This window comes from Camellia sinensis, unplaced genomic scaffold (genome assembly GCF_055761805.1).
Source record: "Camellia sinensis isolate YWXY unplaced genomic scaffold, ASM5576180v1 Unanchor3, whole genome shotgun sequence".
In the NCBI taxonomy this organism is placed as follows: domain Eukaryota; kingdom Viridiplantae; phylum Streptophyta; class Magnoliopsida; order Ericales; family Theaceae; genus Camellia; species Camellia sinensis.
In genome coordinates this window covers 19,778,519-19,793,948 of record NW_028129178.1, presented here as the reverse complement: position 1 = coordinate 19,793,948, position 15,430 = coordinate 19,778,519, and the positions used below count along the sequence as shown (strand labels likewise).

Below are 15,430 nucleotides of genomic sequence, written 5' to 3'. Positions count from 1 at the left end.
CGAAATATCCGTAAAATGGCAATATTAGTGCATGTATAGCCTATGTTTACATAGGTGCTGGTTTACAATTTCCCACAGACGAAATTTTTGTGAAAGGCTGTATTGGCTCCAAGATTTCCAAAGTGTGATTTACTGCCCTATTTCTATTGTAAAGGAAATGATTTATGAACTATGACATTGACTTGGCATTTCATGGTTTGGAAAGTGTAGACACCCCATTTTGACCGGCCCTAAGACTTGGGCGCTTTCTTTTGATTACCCGATGATGAAAATAAGAATATGCTAGCTTACAAATTTCTCAATGAAAAGATGGAATGTAAACTTTAATCTCAACCTCACACCCGTTTTTGCCAAATTATTTTAGATCCATTCTCTATTTTCTTTTACTTTTTTTATATGTAATATTATATTATATATATATATATATAGTATGTTATATTATTATATAAAATATTTTATTTATTCGGTGCTGTAATTTCATCCACGCACCATACTTTTGTGTGTATGTATATATTAAATATTAAATATTTTATATTTTATATACTATTCCTCCTTTGAAACTCCCCAGCCTACCACCATTTTTTCTTTTATTTTCTTTTACTTTAGACCCACTTTGGTCAAATTATATTACATATTTGGCCTGCTAAAATATATTTTATTAGTCCATGAATTTTGTAATTTTCTAATTTTATATATATGTGTTTTTGTATATTTTTTTTTTTGGGTATTTGTACATCTATTTATGCTAATAATACCTTTTATATATTATTATATTGTAAAGTACATAGTAATTTTACTGTGCAGTGCACAGTAAAATCACTATGCACCTTTTGAAATCAACTCCTTCCACCGTTTGTTCTTTTGTCATTTTCTTAATTTTATTTTCTATAAAAGGGGGAATCAAAGAATTGGAAGAGGAGAGAGATTAGAGAATTAAGAGGAAGAGATCAGAGAATTGAGAGGGGGAGAGATCAGAAAATTGAGAGGAAAAGAGATCAGAGAATTGAGAGGAAAAAGAATCAAAAAGAAAAGAAAAGAAGGTAAATTAGTTTTTGAGAGAGAGAAAGTAAAATATTTTCTTAGATATTTTATTTTTCTGAACCAAACTTTTATTTCTATACACCATTCAAAAACTAGCCACTAAAGCTATAATTCCAAATTTTGGACTGAGAATTGAGAACACATTCCACAACCTTGAGGGAAATCAAAAGAAAGTTTGTGAATCAGAAAATTCATCATTTTCCCGAAAGGTGAATTTTTGCAAACTTTTATTTAATTTAAAATATCATATAACTTGTTTAAATACTTCCTTTATATCTTTTTATAACGGTTTTGTTGCTTTAACGGCAAGGTTACACCACCCACATATCGGCTATAATTTACTGTTGTACATAAACTGTTTGTAATTTATTGCTTTAAATAAAATGTTGTAGTTTAGTATTTATAAATTGTTATAATTTTACCACTTTAAATGGTCGGTCGAACTACCTAATTTGTTAAAGATGTGACCCCATCGAATGAATAGTGATCGGCGGTGAATAGTAACCTCCGGAGGTGAATAGTAACCTTGGCAATGAATAGTACCTCCGGTAATGAATAGTAACCACAACGATGAATAGTATCTCCTGGCAATGAATAGTAACAGCAAACGAAAAATGTCTAGTAAGATGAATAACGACTAAGAAGGGTGAATAGTAATTATCTTGGTGAATAGTACTGTCGGCAATTAATAGTGCCCCGAGATGAATAATGCTCTCGTAAAATATGTTTCCCCAGACAGAACAGAGCAATCTTCCTGCTTTAAGCAGAACAGTTTCCGGTGGTTTTAAAGGCATGTGAAGATTATTCTTTTGTTTATTTTATTTTGAGTGTTTTGTGAGGTTTTTATTTTGTTGCAATATTTTCCCCATCCCTCTCTAATTTGATTTGTAATTATTCTTTCAAATGTTATAATAATTCATAGTCTCATTTCTTTCTATCTCCTTCTTTTACTTGCTTTCTTTATTTGTGAATATGCATCATATTTTGTTTCTCATTGTATCCATGATTTGCATACATGTTTCATGCATCTTGCTTCGGCTAATTTTGCATTTGTGGAGTTAATCAATTCCTATGTGATTATGTGCGCTACATCATGTTCTTGAGATGATTCACATGTCATATCTTAGAAGCCGAATCTTTAGTTGCATCTCATGTGTGAATTGCATTAGGACCTTGTATATAAGATCATGCATGTTTTACTAACTTTGTTTTGTAGTTGTTCGCGGGATGTCGATAAATATGTAAGTTTTTATGCTTTAGCATCCCGTTTGTGTGTGTTTTTCTTATTATGTATAAGCATCCTACCATGTGGCTACTTGCTTACTTGATATAAATGTATGAATGCCAGTGGATGAAGGTTGTGTCGCTTAATTTGGAATAATGTTGTTTTTTGTGTTTGTAAACTCAATTTATTTGGGTTGTACATCTTCAAAACTCTTTCAAAACACATGAAATCAAATTATTCCAAAATAAATGACATAGTCTATACTTGTATGCTTCATATAGTAATTTTTAGGATTTATTAAATAATCAAAATATGAACATATAAAGTAAATAAAATTCATATCATGGTTTAGTAAAGGCCGATCTTTTGATCAGGTGAGCAGGGGTGCTCAATTAATGACCTTCCCCTCTCATACCTAAGGTTCCAAACAGAGACAACTTTGGTTATGACGAACAGTGGCCTTGGCACGAGTCATGGGTTTCCTAATTTCTCAAAATATTAGGTGGTGACTCTGAGATCTAATGACGCGGTCCACTTATGGCAAAAGGTTTTGCAACAAAATGGATTTTCTAAAAATTGCCAAAAATGGACTCTCGTCTACGTTTTACATTACACTCGTGAGACTATATCAAATAAATTGAGGGTCCGAACTGTTTAATACGCAAGGGTCGCCCCCCCTCCACGCTCGTGCATGTTACAATTTCTGGTGACCCTGCTAGGGATTTTATGAAACGTTGACTCGCACTCCATGATATGACTTTTATTTTCAATTATATGTTTATTGCATTTATTGCATTGGTGCACTTAAAGTCTTTAAGGTGCCTAGATACTGGTGGGAGCATAGGCATACTTTTTGTGACACTACACCTATCTTTACGATACTTTAGAGGCCTTGTGTTGTAACCTTTTGAGATCTCTAAGGTTCTCAGACTTCGAAGAGAGGCTATCTTGACTCTTCTGATTTTCTGGAATCTTTATTGGTTATGACCCAAAGGACTCTTTGGTAACATCACCTTGACTTCAACCCCTAGAGTAGAGCCAACCTTGTACATATAGTGAGCTATAGTACCTTTCAAAATTAGGACATAATGCTCTCCCAATTCTAGGATGTATGATACCGCTTGTTTGAATAGTGAACCCTAGATTATTTCAAAAGCTAGGATAGGATACCCCTACCCTCCATAGGGGTGTTTGTTCTCTTTCCTAATGTTATGTGCAATGTATTGGATCTATACAGGGGTTCTCAAATTTGAATGAGTGGTTTAGGCATTTCAATTTGTGAGGTTGAGTTTAGTTTTCCGGTGCTGTATACAATGGTCAGTTGTGTGAATTGGACCGAAGTGTTGCCAAAATTCTGATTGAAGGTCCTATTTTTGTTTTTGCAAAGTAATTGTAGCACTATAGCTTCAGAGTAGTCTATTATCCCCCAAGTTCTGTAAGACTTGCACCGGTAGACTGTTCAAAGTACCTTCCTTCGCCAACTACATCATCCTCAATCAACTCCCTAGAATCAATGATGGCTCAAATTCCAGAGAATATAGCAAACATGTTTTTGTCCCTCCAAAGAAGCATAGATGCTATCGCCAATACGGTTGCCACTCATAGTAATTGCCCAACCTACACTTGTGAGCCGAGTTATAGAAGCGCAGAAAGGTGATCATGAGGTAGAAACCCTTCGGGAGAAGATCTCTAGTGGGAAGGTAGAAAGAGGCATGAACATGTGTTCTAACTTGAGTGTTAGATATCTTGACAGTCTTTTTGTGCCAAAGTCATGTCGAGAGAAGGTACTCCTAGAGTTTTACCATTCACACCTTGCAGTGCACCCATGAGGCACAAAGATGTTTTACGACCGTAGTCGCCAGTTTTGGTGAAAGGAGATGAAGAAGGACGTAGCCGTGTTTGTGTCGAGGTGCCTTACTTGTCAACAAGTGAAGGCCGAGCATTAGAGGCCAGCGGATTTGTTGCAACCTTTGCCTATAGCCGAGTGAAAGTGGGAGCATGTCATAATAGATTTTGTGGTGGGTCTCCTCAAGACTCAACGAGGTAATGACGCCATTTGGGTGGTGGTTGACTGATTGACCATGTCAGCACACTTTGTATCTATGCGCACGAGTGACTCAGTAGATTATGTAGCCGACCTTTACATTAGGGACTTAGTTCAAATTCATGGGGTCCCTGTGACTATTGTTTTGGATAGAGATCCGCGTTTTACGGCTCGGTTGTGGTAGAGCTTGCAGAATGCCTTGGGCACTAAGTTGACTTTTAGTATCACCTATCACCCTTAGACTGACGGGCAGTCAGAACGTACCATTCAGATCCTTGAGGATATGCTTCGAGATTGTGTCCTTGACTGGTCGTGGGATAGATACTTGCCCTTAGTGGAGTTTGCCTATAACAATAGCTTCCAGTAGAGTATTGGCATGGCACATTTGAGGCCTTGTATGGTCGAATGTGTAGATCCCCTGTGTGTTGGGCCAAGGTGGGTGATGCACCTATGTTGGGTCCAGAGTTGGTTCGGGAAATGACGAAGAAAGTTGCACTTATTCGTAAGAGGTTGGTTACGGCTTAGAGTCACCAGAAAAGCTATGCTGACCGTAGAAGGAGACCTCTATCCTTTGAGGTGGGAGATCATTTTTTCTTGAAGATATCACCTAGACAGGGTTTGATGAGGTTTGGGAAGAGCGGGAAGTTGTCTCCTAGATTTATTGGCCCTTTTGAGATCCTAGAGCGGATTGGGGAGGTAGCCTATCGTTTGGCCTTATTACAACTTTCCGGGATTCATAACATGTTTCATATATATATGCTCCGGAAGTATGAGCCAGATCCATCACATGTGTTGGATTGGACGGAGTTAGAGATAGCCGAGGATGCCTCGTATGAGGAAAGACATGTTAAAGTTTTAGATACTCGAGACCAAGTCTTGCGAGACAAGACAATTCCTTTGGTAAAGGTGTTGTGGCAACACCACGGGGTTGAGGAGGTCTCTTCGGAGCATGAGACGAAAGTTCATGAGAAGTATCCGGACCTATTTGTTGATGTTTGAGCATGCATTGAAAGGTTTGCAATGTTAATATAATATAAACATTGTAGATGTTCTAGAAATATGAATTGTACATTCAATATTGAAAACTCGTGTGATGAATTTAGATTATTATCATTGTTTTAATTAGTTTAAACATGGTTTTAGTATTTGATTTAAAATTTCAGGGACGAAATTCTTACAGGGGGGAAGATTATAGCGATTCTGGTTTGGACCCAACTCATTTGATGTTTTAGATCCAGGTTTCATTGTCATATATAGTTATTCATGTCTCGTTTCCCCTTATCTCTCTTTGAGTTTGGCTTTTGGGATATGTTGATTGCGTTTTGAACAGGTTGGTAGCGTGTTTTTCAAACTGTTGTTCCCCATAATTTTGTTCATTCACTCGAGCGTCACTTCTTATGCTTGTGCAGTCTTTGTGAACTCTCAGTACTTTTGTAGGTCTGCAAAACTACTGGTAAGTGGTATTCTTCGCTCGAGCGATGCTTCTTGCGCTCGAGTGGTGCCGGCTTGAGCGACCCTTATTGAGCTCGAGCATTGGTCTTCTCTCTATAAACCTTCTGGGAGTTTGTATTCTTTGCTCAAGTGAGGCCTCTTGCATTCGAGCGGTGCAGCTTATTGTGTCTGGCCGCTCGGGCGACACTTCTTGTGCTCGAGTGACCTGAGCGTATATCAGTTCGTAAAGTCACTTTTTTGAATCACTTTTTCACCTCTTTCTCTCTCTAAATTTTCCAAAACCCTATTTTCTCTCACTCTCTCTCTAAAACTCTTTGATTTCACTCAAATACTCCTACATCCGTCGAGTTCCTCACCCGTGTCCCTTTGTTGAAAAGGTAGTGCACGCTGTGGGCTTTCTTTTGATCCGAATAAAGTTAGATTTCGGCATCTTTGAAGTATCTCCATTCTCTCTCTCGTCTTCTAAGCTTAAGGTAGGGATATTTCCACACTTTTTATGAGTTTTAACTTAGTTATTTGTTATTTCTATACAATATTGCGAATTTTGAAAATTTTGGAACAAACCTAGGGTTTGAGTAAAGAAAATCAAAAGAGGGGTTGATGATTGTGATGTTGAAAATAACGTTGAGTTGGAAAGAAATGGTTGATTTTGATACTTGGGATTGATTTTGGAAAGAAAATGAATTTTTCTCTAAATGCCTCAAATGTTGATTTTATATAAATTATGAGATTGATATTGAAATTGTGAAATTAGATTGATGTTGATGAGGATGGTGGAGTTAGATTTGTATTATCACTCACCTCTTGAAAATTTGGAGAGTTTATCTTTATTGATAATTATTTATCTATTTTGGGCTATCGGTGGAGGATAGCTATGATTGTTGTACAAATTGTATGAGAATTAGGAGAATTGAAACTATTTTCTCATTCATTTACATTGAGCATTATCTCACATTTATACATTGGATATGATTATTGAATTTGAGAAAAAAAGGTTGAATCTAGGAAACATGTATTGTCTCGTTGAAAAAAGTTGTCCTGAGTGTCCGTGGTTGAAGTCCTAAAAACAGCGCGATCCCCCAGACAAAATATCTGTAAAATGCAATAGTAGTGCTTGTATAGCTTACGTTTACATGGCTGCCAGTTTGCAGTTTCCTGTGGACGAAATTTCAGTGAAAGGCTGTGTTGGCTCCAAGATTCCCTGTGTTGGCTCCATTTTGCGGTTTCCTGTCAACTTCCATAGCTATGGACAAAATTTCAGAGAAAAGGTAGGTCGACACTCGAGCCTACTAAGGTGGAATAACAAGTTTAGTCCATAGCTATGGAAGTTGACACATTCAGTGCCAAAAAAGACTGTTCATCCAAGTTGCCAAACCATCTTGAGAAGACATATTAGAAACCGAAAAAAGAGAAAGATTGGAGGCAAGGAATTAAGTGCTAAGACGTTCTGTGCAGAAATCCTTGTACAAGATGACATATTTATTGGCCAAGAGGAAGCTCCAACAGCCTAGGAAGAAAAACCCTATAAAGATTGTGTCGGGGCAACATGCGGCCGCACCTCCAATGCACAGTCGCACTTGCATCCATGGTCAAAAGAGACAAACATGTAAAAAGGTGTGACCACACCTCCAATATGTGGCCGCACCTTTAAGTTAGGTTCAGCAATTTAGCAGTTTGGTTCAGTCGTTTTATAGGCATAATACATAGTGCTTTGAGAGTATTGGGGCGTTTTAGCATCAGTTTATACTAGGTTGTTAGGTTATTTTTTCGAGTTGTAATCTTATCTTTCCTTTTAAATTCTTGTAAAGAGTCATTGCCAAATTCAATAGTCAAACACATCATCAAATGAAATAAACTTAGAAAATTGTACAAAATGATGGATTTCATTGCATGCATTATAGTCTAGAAATGTACAAGAGTTTTGCAAAAACATGGGGCATCGCCCAAACATCCTATACACTAGTTTTCTAAAAAAGAAAAAGAAAACCACAATTGAAAAGCGAAATCCTAGTCTAAGTAGATGAACCCTTAGGTTGGCCTTTGCCTTCTGTGTGGTGCAACCGAAGAAATTGGGATAGACGTGATAGTAGAAACTAAGTCATTATCACTGTCATCATTATCACTGATAATGACCATGGGAGGTGTTGGAGTTTGCAAGACGAAGGGACCCACATGAGCCTATAAATTCAGACCCAAATTAGGGCAATATGTCAAAAAAAAAAAAAAAAAAAAAAAAAAAAAAAAAAAAAAAAAAAGAGGGAATCGCTTCAAAAGCAAGACCTTATCAATGAAATAAAAGGGAGCATCTTCACCCCCTATGTCCAAAACTCCACCTCAACTCTGGCCTCGATCTCTACCGCAACCTCGATTGCAACTCAGACCTCGACCGTGACCTCGGCCTCGACCTCAAGGGGAGGTAAAGGAACTTCTCAGACCTGTAGAAGAACAAATTCTCAATACAAAGAAAAAAAAAGTATCAGAATGAAGAAGAGTGAAGTTGAAGATGGACCTTATAGTCAATATTAGGGAAATGTATAATCTCAACGCCGTCAATATCCTAATCTCTGTGAAGTCAAAGCCATTCAGCCCAATCAGAGTTGATAAGTGCATTTGGCGATAGAGGGTGCGCATTTTTGTCAGCTATGAGTAACTCAAGAGCAGATCTGAAAGAGTGAGAGAAAAAATCATCAAATCAAAGCATATCCATCTTCAATAATAGCATAATGATGAAAAATATGGAAAAACCCTTGACATTCATAAGAAAATTTAAAAAGTCACCAAGAAGGGTTTTGAAAAATCCAAGGCAAAACAATAGAAATTAGGGTTGTTCACAGGTCAGATCGGATTGGTTTTGCCGACCATCTGTGCTTGAACCGATGAACTTTAGAATGGAGTAAACTTTAATCGATCTCAATTGAACAACGGTTCAAAACCGATCGTTTCGAGTAATAGAAAAATCGGTCGGACTTTGATCAACCCTGTACCAAACCCGCCATTCACAAAATCAACACAACCGAAGAAGATCGAAGGGTTTCGTGAGAAAGGAAAGAAGTGACAATCTCACAGTTTCCGTGATGATCTTGACGCCACCACCACAATAATCTCGATGCAATCTCACAGTAGCTACCACCGATCTAGATTTTGGACCTTGTACCATCGGATTTAAAAAACTAGGATGATCAGAGTAAGAATTGTTCATAGAGAGAAAGGGGTTTTAGGGGTGATGAATTTCAGATTTGAGAAAGAGGAAAGGAAGGCATATCAAAGATAGAGCGAGATACAAGAAGAGAGGGAGAGAGAAATGGAAGAACATAGAGAGAGGGTGAGAGAAATAGTGAATACATGAGAGAGAGAGAGAGAGAGAGAGAGAGAGAGAAGTGAACACGGGAGATAGACAGAGGATAGTGGGGTTAAGGCTGTTGTGACAATCAACTAGTGATGTCTATACTGTAGGCCATAGAGATAATCTGCAATTTGCACAACCAATGGATTAATGGCATGTGTAAATGTATCATTACAAATCATTGTCGGTCAACTTAGTTTTGATGAACACAGTCTGTTTAAGCCCGATACCCGTCTGAGAAAATGAAAATTTTCATTCTTATCAACCGTAGTCGATCGTTTAGTGCATAAAAACCGATAATTTGCTAATTTTCAAGTTGGTTTTCTTAGTTTGGGCGGGTGGTTCTGATATTTGTACTGCCCTAATAGAAATACAAGAAAAGTTGAGAAATGCAATGGTATATCTCAAATACCATGGATAGTTGAAGGAATGGCGGAAACAACTTTCGTTTGGATAGAAATGACAAGTATCACATAAGAAAATCGAAAAGTCAAGAGAGAATCCAAGGCACGATGCATCAAGGAAGCACGGGCAAGGGGCAAAAAAGAGAAGGGAGAGAGTCTGGAGAAATTTTTGAACAAGTATGTGTGTGAAATGAGGCTTTCAAGAGCTTCAAAACCCTTCAGGTTTGCGCGCACTGTCTTGCATCGATCGAAAGTGCAGTAGCACCTCCTATGCGCGGCCGCACTTTCTCGCAAACACGTGACCGCACTTCCTAAGTTAGCACGCGTGTGGCCCACATGCCCTCACACGTGTGGTAAACCCTTTCACGGGTGACCTCCCAAGGCACAGGTACGTCCTAAGCTCAAGTTTAAGCATTGACATGCCATTCAAAGCACCATTTTTTAATTTCACATCAATTATCTACTACATTGCACTACATAGTTTTGGCACACTAACCACTTGGCATCTTTTTAAGCAAAGAAAAACAACTTTTAAACTCCACTCCAGCTAAGTTGTTTTTAGGAAAATGCTTTTGAAAAATCACACTTTGGAACAATTTTAAAAGAACTTGGAATGACATGGAAAATAAAGCTCGTCATGGGTGAACAAAATTTGGCAAAATCCTGGAAACACTTGGAAAAATTCAGAAAATTTGGAAAAACTTAGAAAATTTTTAGAATATAAAGCCCATCTAGGGCAAACAAAACCTACATAACCTGAACATAAAGCCCGACAAGGGTGAACAAAACTTGCATACCCTAAATATAAAGCCCAACAACGGCAAAACAAAACCCACATAACCTGAATATAAAGCTCGGCAAGAGCGAACATAACTTAAAAAACCCCATGCCTCATCTAGAGCGAGCATGACTTAGATCGTAATGTAGCGAACGCGAAATTTTGAAGCAACAAAATAGGAACTCGTTTTACCCCCATGCCTTGTAAGGAGCGAGCATGACTTAGATCACAATGCAACGAACTCGAAATTGCAAGGTAGTAAAATTGGTACCCATTATTAAAACCCCACACCTTGTAAGGAGCGAGTGTGACTAGGATCACAAGGTAGCGAACACGGAACCAATCTGAAAATTATTAAACTCACAAAATTAGCATATTTTGGCATCATTCTAACCACACTACGGTGTGTATTATTTTGAAGTTTCTTTTTCCTTAGAAAATTTGCAGGGTTGGCACATTTGGCAAAAACCCGGAATGGAATGCAACTTGGCATAAACCTTGGCTTGGCAAGGTGAGTATGGAAGGTATTGCCTACTGTCTTTAGTTACATGCATTTTGATCGATACTTGAGTGCTTGTTGCACACACTCACTCACATATGAACTATTGCACAACTGCCCCCGAACTACATTGATCTGATTCCTTGCATCAAGGATATGCAGGCAACTTACAGGTTCGATAACTTGCATGAATGTTTAGCACCTCCTTAAACTTTTAGGGTTGTGTCAACTGGGATAGCCTTTGATCTTTGACATTCGCTTTAACACAACTTCATGAGTGCTTGAGCTTTGTCAAAGAGGGGCAATTGTAGACTCCCTATTTTGACTGGCCCTAAGACTTCGAGCACTTGTAAGCCTCCCAATGATAAAAGGGTAATATCTCCACTCTTGGAATGTTGGAAATTGCTTAAAAATACGGTTACACCCTATTTTAGCCAAAAATTGACTTTTTGCAAAAATGACCAAAATAACCTTGGCTTGTTTTTCAGCCAAAAACCAATTTCTTGACCTAAAGAGATAGGGGAGGCTCGATTGTACTTAGATTGATGATATTTTCCAAAAGTACTGACCTGTTTTTGTTCCAAAAACCTTCATCAAGAGGTGATTCAAGCTTACTTGGGCCATCATTAGGCAAAAGCCATGCAAAATTGCACCTAGCCATGCAAACTATAAAGCCCCAAATTTTATAATCCTTAATATAAACAAATTTGTTAAATAACTTTAACATATTATCAATTGAAATCCATTTCTCATAAGATAATTCATTTAAGGAAAATAATAGTTTCTCACTACAAGTGATATCTTTCTCGTTGAACTAATTCAAACATTACATTTTCTGTTCAAAATACAGATCATAGTTCAAGGAGTTAGAGAGGAATCAAAAAGAATATGCCCTAGTGGCGTACAAGTTTCAAGGATAGTCCCTTCATTACACAAAAGGTGGACATCTGTCCCAAAACACAAAATAGCTTTAGAGCTTCAACATGTAACACAAAACACTTATCACTTAGGCAGAGTCACACGATCAAGTCTTGAAAGTTTTGTTAGATTGGGATGAGCTAATGCCCAGTAGGAATACAATTAACAAAGTATATAAATTATTGAAATGCATATGATCATGCTATGCATATACCATGATAAAATTTATGCTTTTCTCTTTTAAAGACAATGATGTTCAGTGCACAATTTCCATTTTTAAAATCTCATCGTCAACAATGAGGCGGTAAATACACAATGACGTCCCAAGCAAGAGTCACAAAACCATAAATATGTATATAGATTTGTATATGAAAAATATTCCCGCATTTGTCGACTTTAAAAAAGGTGGAACGGTGGGCATCCAAAAATATTTTTCGCTTAAACATTTGCCGACTCAAAAAAGGGCAGGGCCAGTGGACACCCAAAAACATTTTTCCACATTCATCCGGTGATAAGATCAAGACAGGGCAATTGGACACTTTGACTCCCCGCGCGAGTGCCAATAAAAAACTCAACTCATTTCCAAACCCGACTCAACTACCCGGCCAGTAATCCGAAGATTACCTACGGCCTCAAAAACAAAATTCAAAATTTTTAAATATAATTGGGGCTTAAAGCGGAAGCAAAACAAAAATAATAATGTCCATTGAGCTGTGCATACATGATCAATTGTAGTAATTAAAACATTTTTAACACACTTTTATATATATATATATATATATACATGTGAGAAGACATATCTTATAACATATCTCACACACTACATGAAGGACTTTTAACAAAATATAAAGATTAACTCAAGCCTGACAAAATAAAATAAAGCCTCTACACAGAGGTACTTCTTGGGTGGCTTGACAAAAAGGTAGACTCTGGGACAACCTCGAATATTGATCCTCCAATTGCTCACCTATATATATATATATATATATATATAAAGAGTGAGTTAACGCCCAGAGAATAATACCAAAGTAAAGAGGTTGTATGAATGAGATTCTTAATTAAGTAAATCACATTAATACATATTACATGTAAATCAAAATCAGAACGAACTTAGGTCCATCATTTCCATATTCATATCTATGTGCATATTCATATTCATGATCATGATCACCTTTTCATTCAAACGGCCTTTGGCCCATTATATTCATATTCAAACGACATTTGGTTCATCACAATATTCAAACGGCCTTTGGCCCATCATAATGTTCAAACGACCTTTGTCCATTACATTCATATTCAGACAGCCTCTGGCCCATCATATTCCTATTCAAACGGCCTTTGACCCATTACAATATTCAAACGTATCAAATGCCAAACAGCCTCAGGACCAATTCAGACATATCAAACGGCCTTGGCCTCAAATCATATTCTTCACAGAGCCTTATACAAAAATTAGGCATATAGAATACTCATTCATAATTCAAATGAACAAATCCATGAAGCTTATACAAAAGTAGCATTTGGAAAATAACATATTTGAAAATATCTTTACTAAGATAGTACTCAAAGTGTTCGGATGGCTGGTTCACTTTTGTATTCGACCCTACACAATTCATAACACACATGGAAACCGAGTCACAATACAATTCATTCCATTCTTTAATCCGTTTAATTCTCGCAAGGTCTTTCTAACTCTTTAGTACATTTATAATGCTCAATACATGCCTAAGAGTGCTCAGAAGTGAAAGAGAACAGAAATCGAAACATGAAACCGCTTTTCAAAATTTTCTGAAACAGGACTCTTCGCTCGAGCGCAACATTAGTGCTTGAGTGGACCCCTAGGTCTTTAAAAATACTGATTGCTTGAATTCTATGCTTGAGCGATAACTTCTTCGCTCGAGCGATGATGACGAATTCTGGGTTTTCCATAATGTTTTTTAAACTTCAAAACAAATTACCAAGGCTCCAAATTCATGCGTGACTTACTCGAATATGCAGAACATTCTCAATTACATATATTTGAAGTTAGTTCCACTTATACTTCAAAATTCTATGACTTTGATTGAAATTTAAGCCCTGGATTTCATGATTTAAAAAATCATCTTTCAATTCTTCCTTTGTTTTATGAAACATGAAATTGAAGCTACAAACCACCTTTCAAAAATATTTGCATAGATGAAGTTTAAATTAAAATCAAACTAATTGTTTGATTCTCAACATAAATTATAATTTATCTCTAAATTTGTCTGAATTTAAATTTAATTCATTTTCTTCATATCAAGTCTAATTTCAAACCCACAAATTCTTAATCATGAATTGAACTTCTAAAACTCCTAAAAATTCATGATGCATGTACAATTGAAACTCAACTTCATGTTAAGACAACTAAATCCAAACCCAAAGTGATTAATTTCTAAATTAAATTTCATACATTTGAACCTAACTCTTTTGCATGGATCAAATCTTCAATAAATCATTGTTGCAAGTAAATTATAAAACTCAATTCAAGAATGATTCTGCTAGAAATGGTCGCCCATGTGGCATGTGGGTTTTGAATTTGAATTCAAACCTATTTGGATAACCACTTAGGATATATATCTATCATATCCTGATATGGATAGATGATATAGATATCAGATATTATCTCATATAACTAATGAGATAAATAGAATATATATCTGATATATGGGATATGGGTGATTTAGAGAAACACAACGTATGTTTGAGTTTTTCCCATACACTTACTCTCTCCCAAAAACAACGATCAAAGCCATTTGCACTGTGGTTTGTGTGGGTGATATTCACTATTGCAATATCACCCCATTACTGGGTTGATTGACCAGATTTAGGAAGCAAATGATTTATCCACGAGATCCTTCAATTCAGACTCTGTTTAAAGGTATGACCATAATTTTTATTCCGCTGCATTATACTTTGGTTTACATTGGTATCAGAGCCATTAATTGATATTTTCGTGTTTCCTTTAATTATGTGTATATTTTTACATATGTATATTATATACATGAATGTTTGTAAAGGAGAAAAAAAAAATCTACTTTTATTAGATTAAGAGCATAAATATTTTTTTATGTTCATTAATGTCTTTTTTCATATCATAAATGGTTTTATTTTGAAAAAAGAGTCTGGCTGTACAAAAATCGGACCAGAAAACACCCTGGACGGCGGCGTGTGATCTGCACGCGCCACCTAACGCCGTAAGATGCTCCCACGCGCTCCCACGCGCAGCTACGCGCTCCCACGCGCCAGACGCCATGCCGACGCGCCTGCACGCGTCCTCACGCGCGCGTCTGCGGCGGTGTCCACGAGCGCGCCGTCCGCGCCACGCACGCGTGCCGTGCCTTGAGCCGCGGGCTGAGCCGCGCGCCAAGCCGCGGTCTGAGCTGTTCGCCGAGCCGCGCGCTGAGCCACGCCGTTTTCCTCCCCCGGCTCGGCTGGCTTGGCTGCTGATGCATTAGGCGCTGTTTGTTTTGTTTTTTAATTCTAAATCGCGTTAAATGGTCATAATTAATTCATTACATATTTGTTTTATGCGTGGTTTGTACTGTTAGACTCAGAATTAATTTTTCTACATTCTGTAAAATTTTGAAAATTTTACGAAAATAAAAAATATTTTTTTTGTGTTAATAATTCATGTTTTATGCTTTAAAATGATTCTGGTATTGCATAAATTATTTTCTGGGGTTAAATTTTTTATTATAGACTTTT

The 15,430-nt window shown here is 37.1% G+C and overlaps 1 long non-coding RNA gene across 1 annotated transcript; it reads right to left on the bottom strand.

Moving 5' to 3' along the window:
- Positions 1-7,626: 7,626 nt before the first annotated feature.
- LOC114292442 (uncharacterized) lies at positions 7,627-9,766 on the bottom strand. The gene is made up of 4 exons (XR_014358535.1): positions 8,827-9,766; positions 8,272-8,425; positions 8,043-8,197; positions 7,627-7,940 (listed from the first exon to the last, which is right to left on the bottom strand). It is a non-coding gene; the product is annotated as an uncharacterized LOC114292442 (long non-coding RNA).
- Between the last annotated feature and the right edge of the window lie 5,664 nt (positions 9,767-15,430).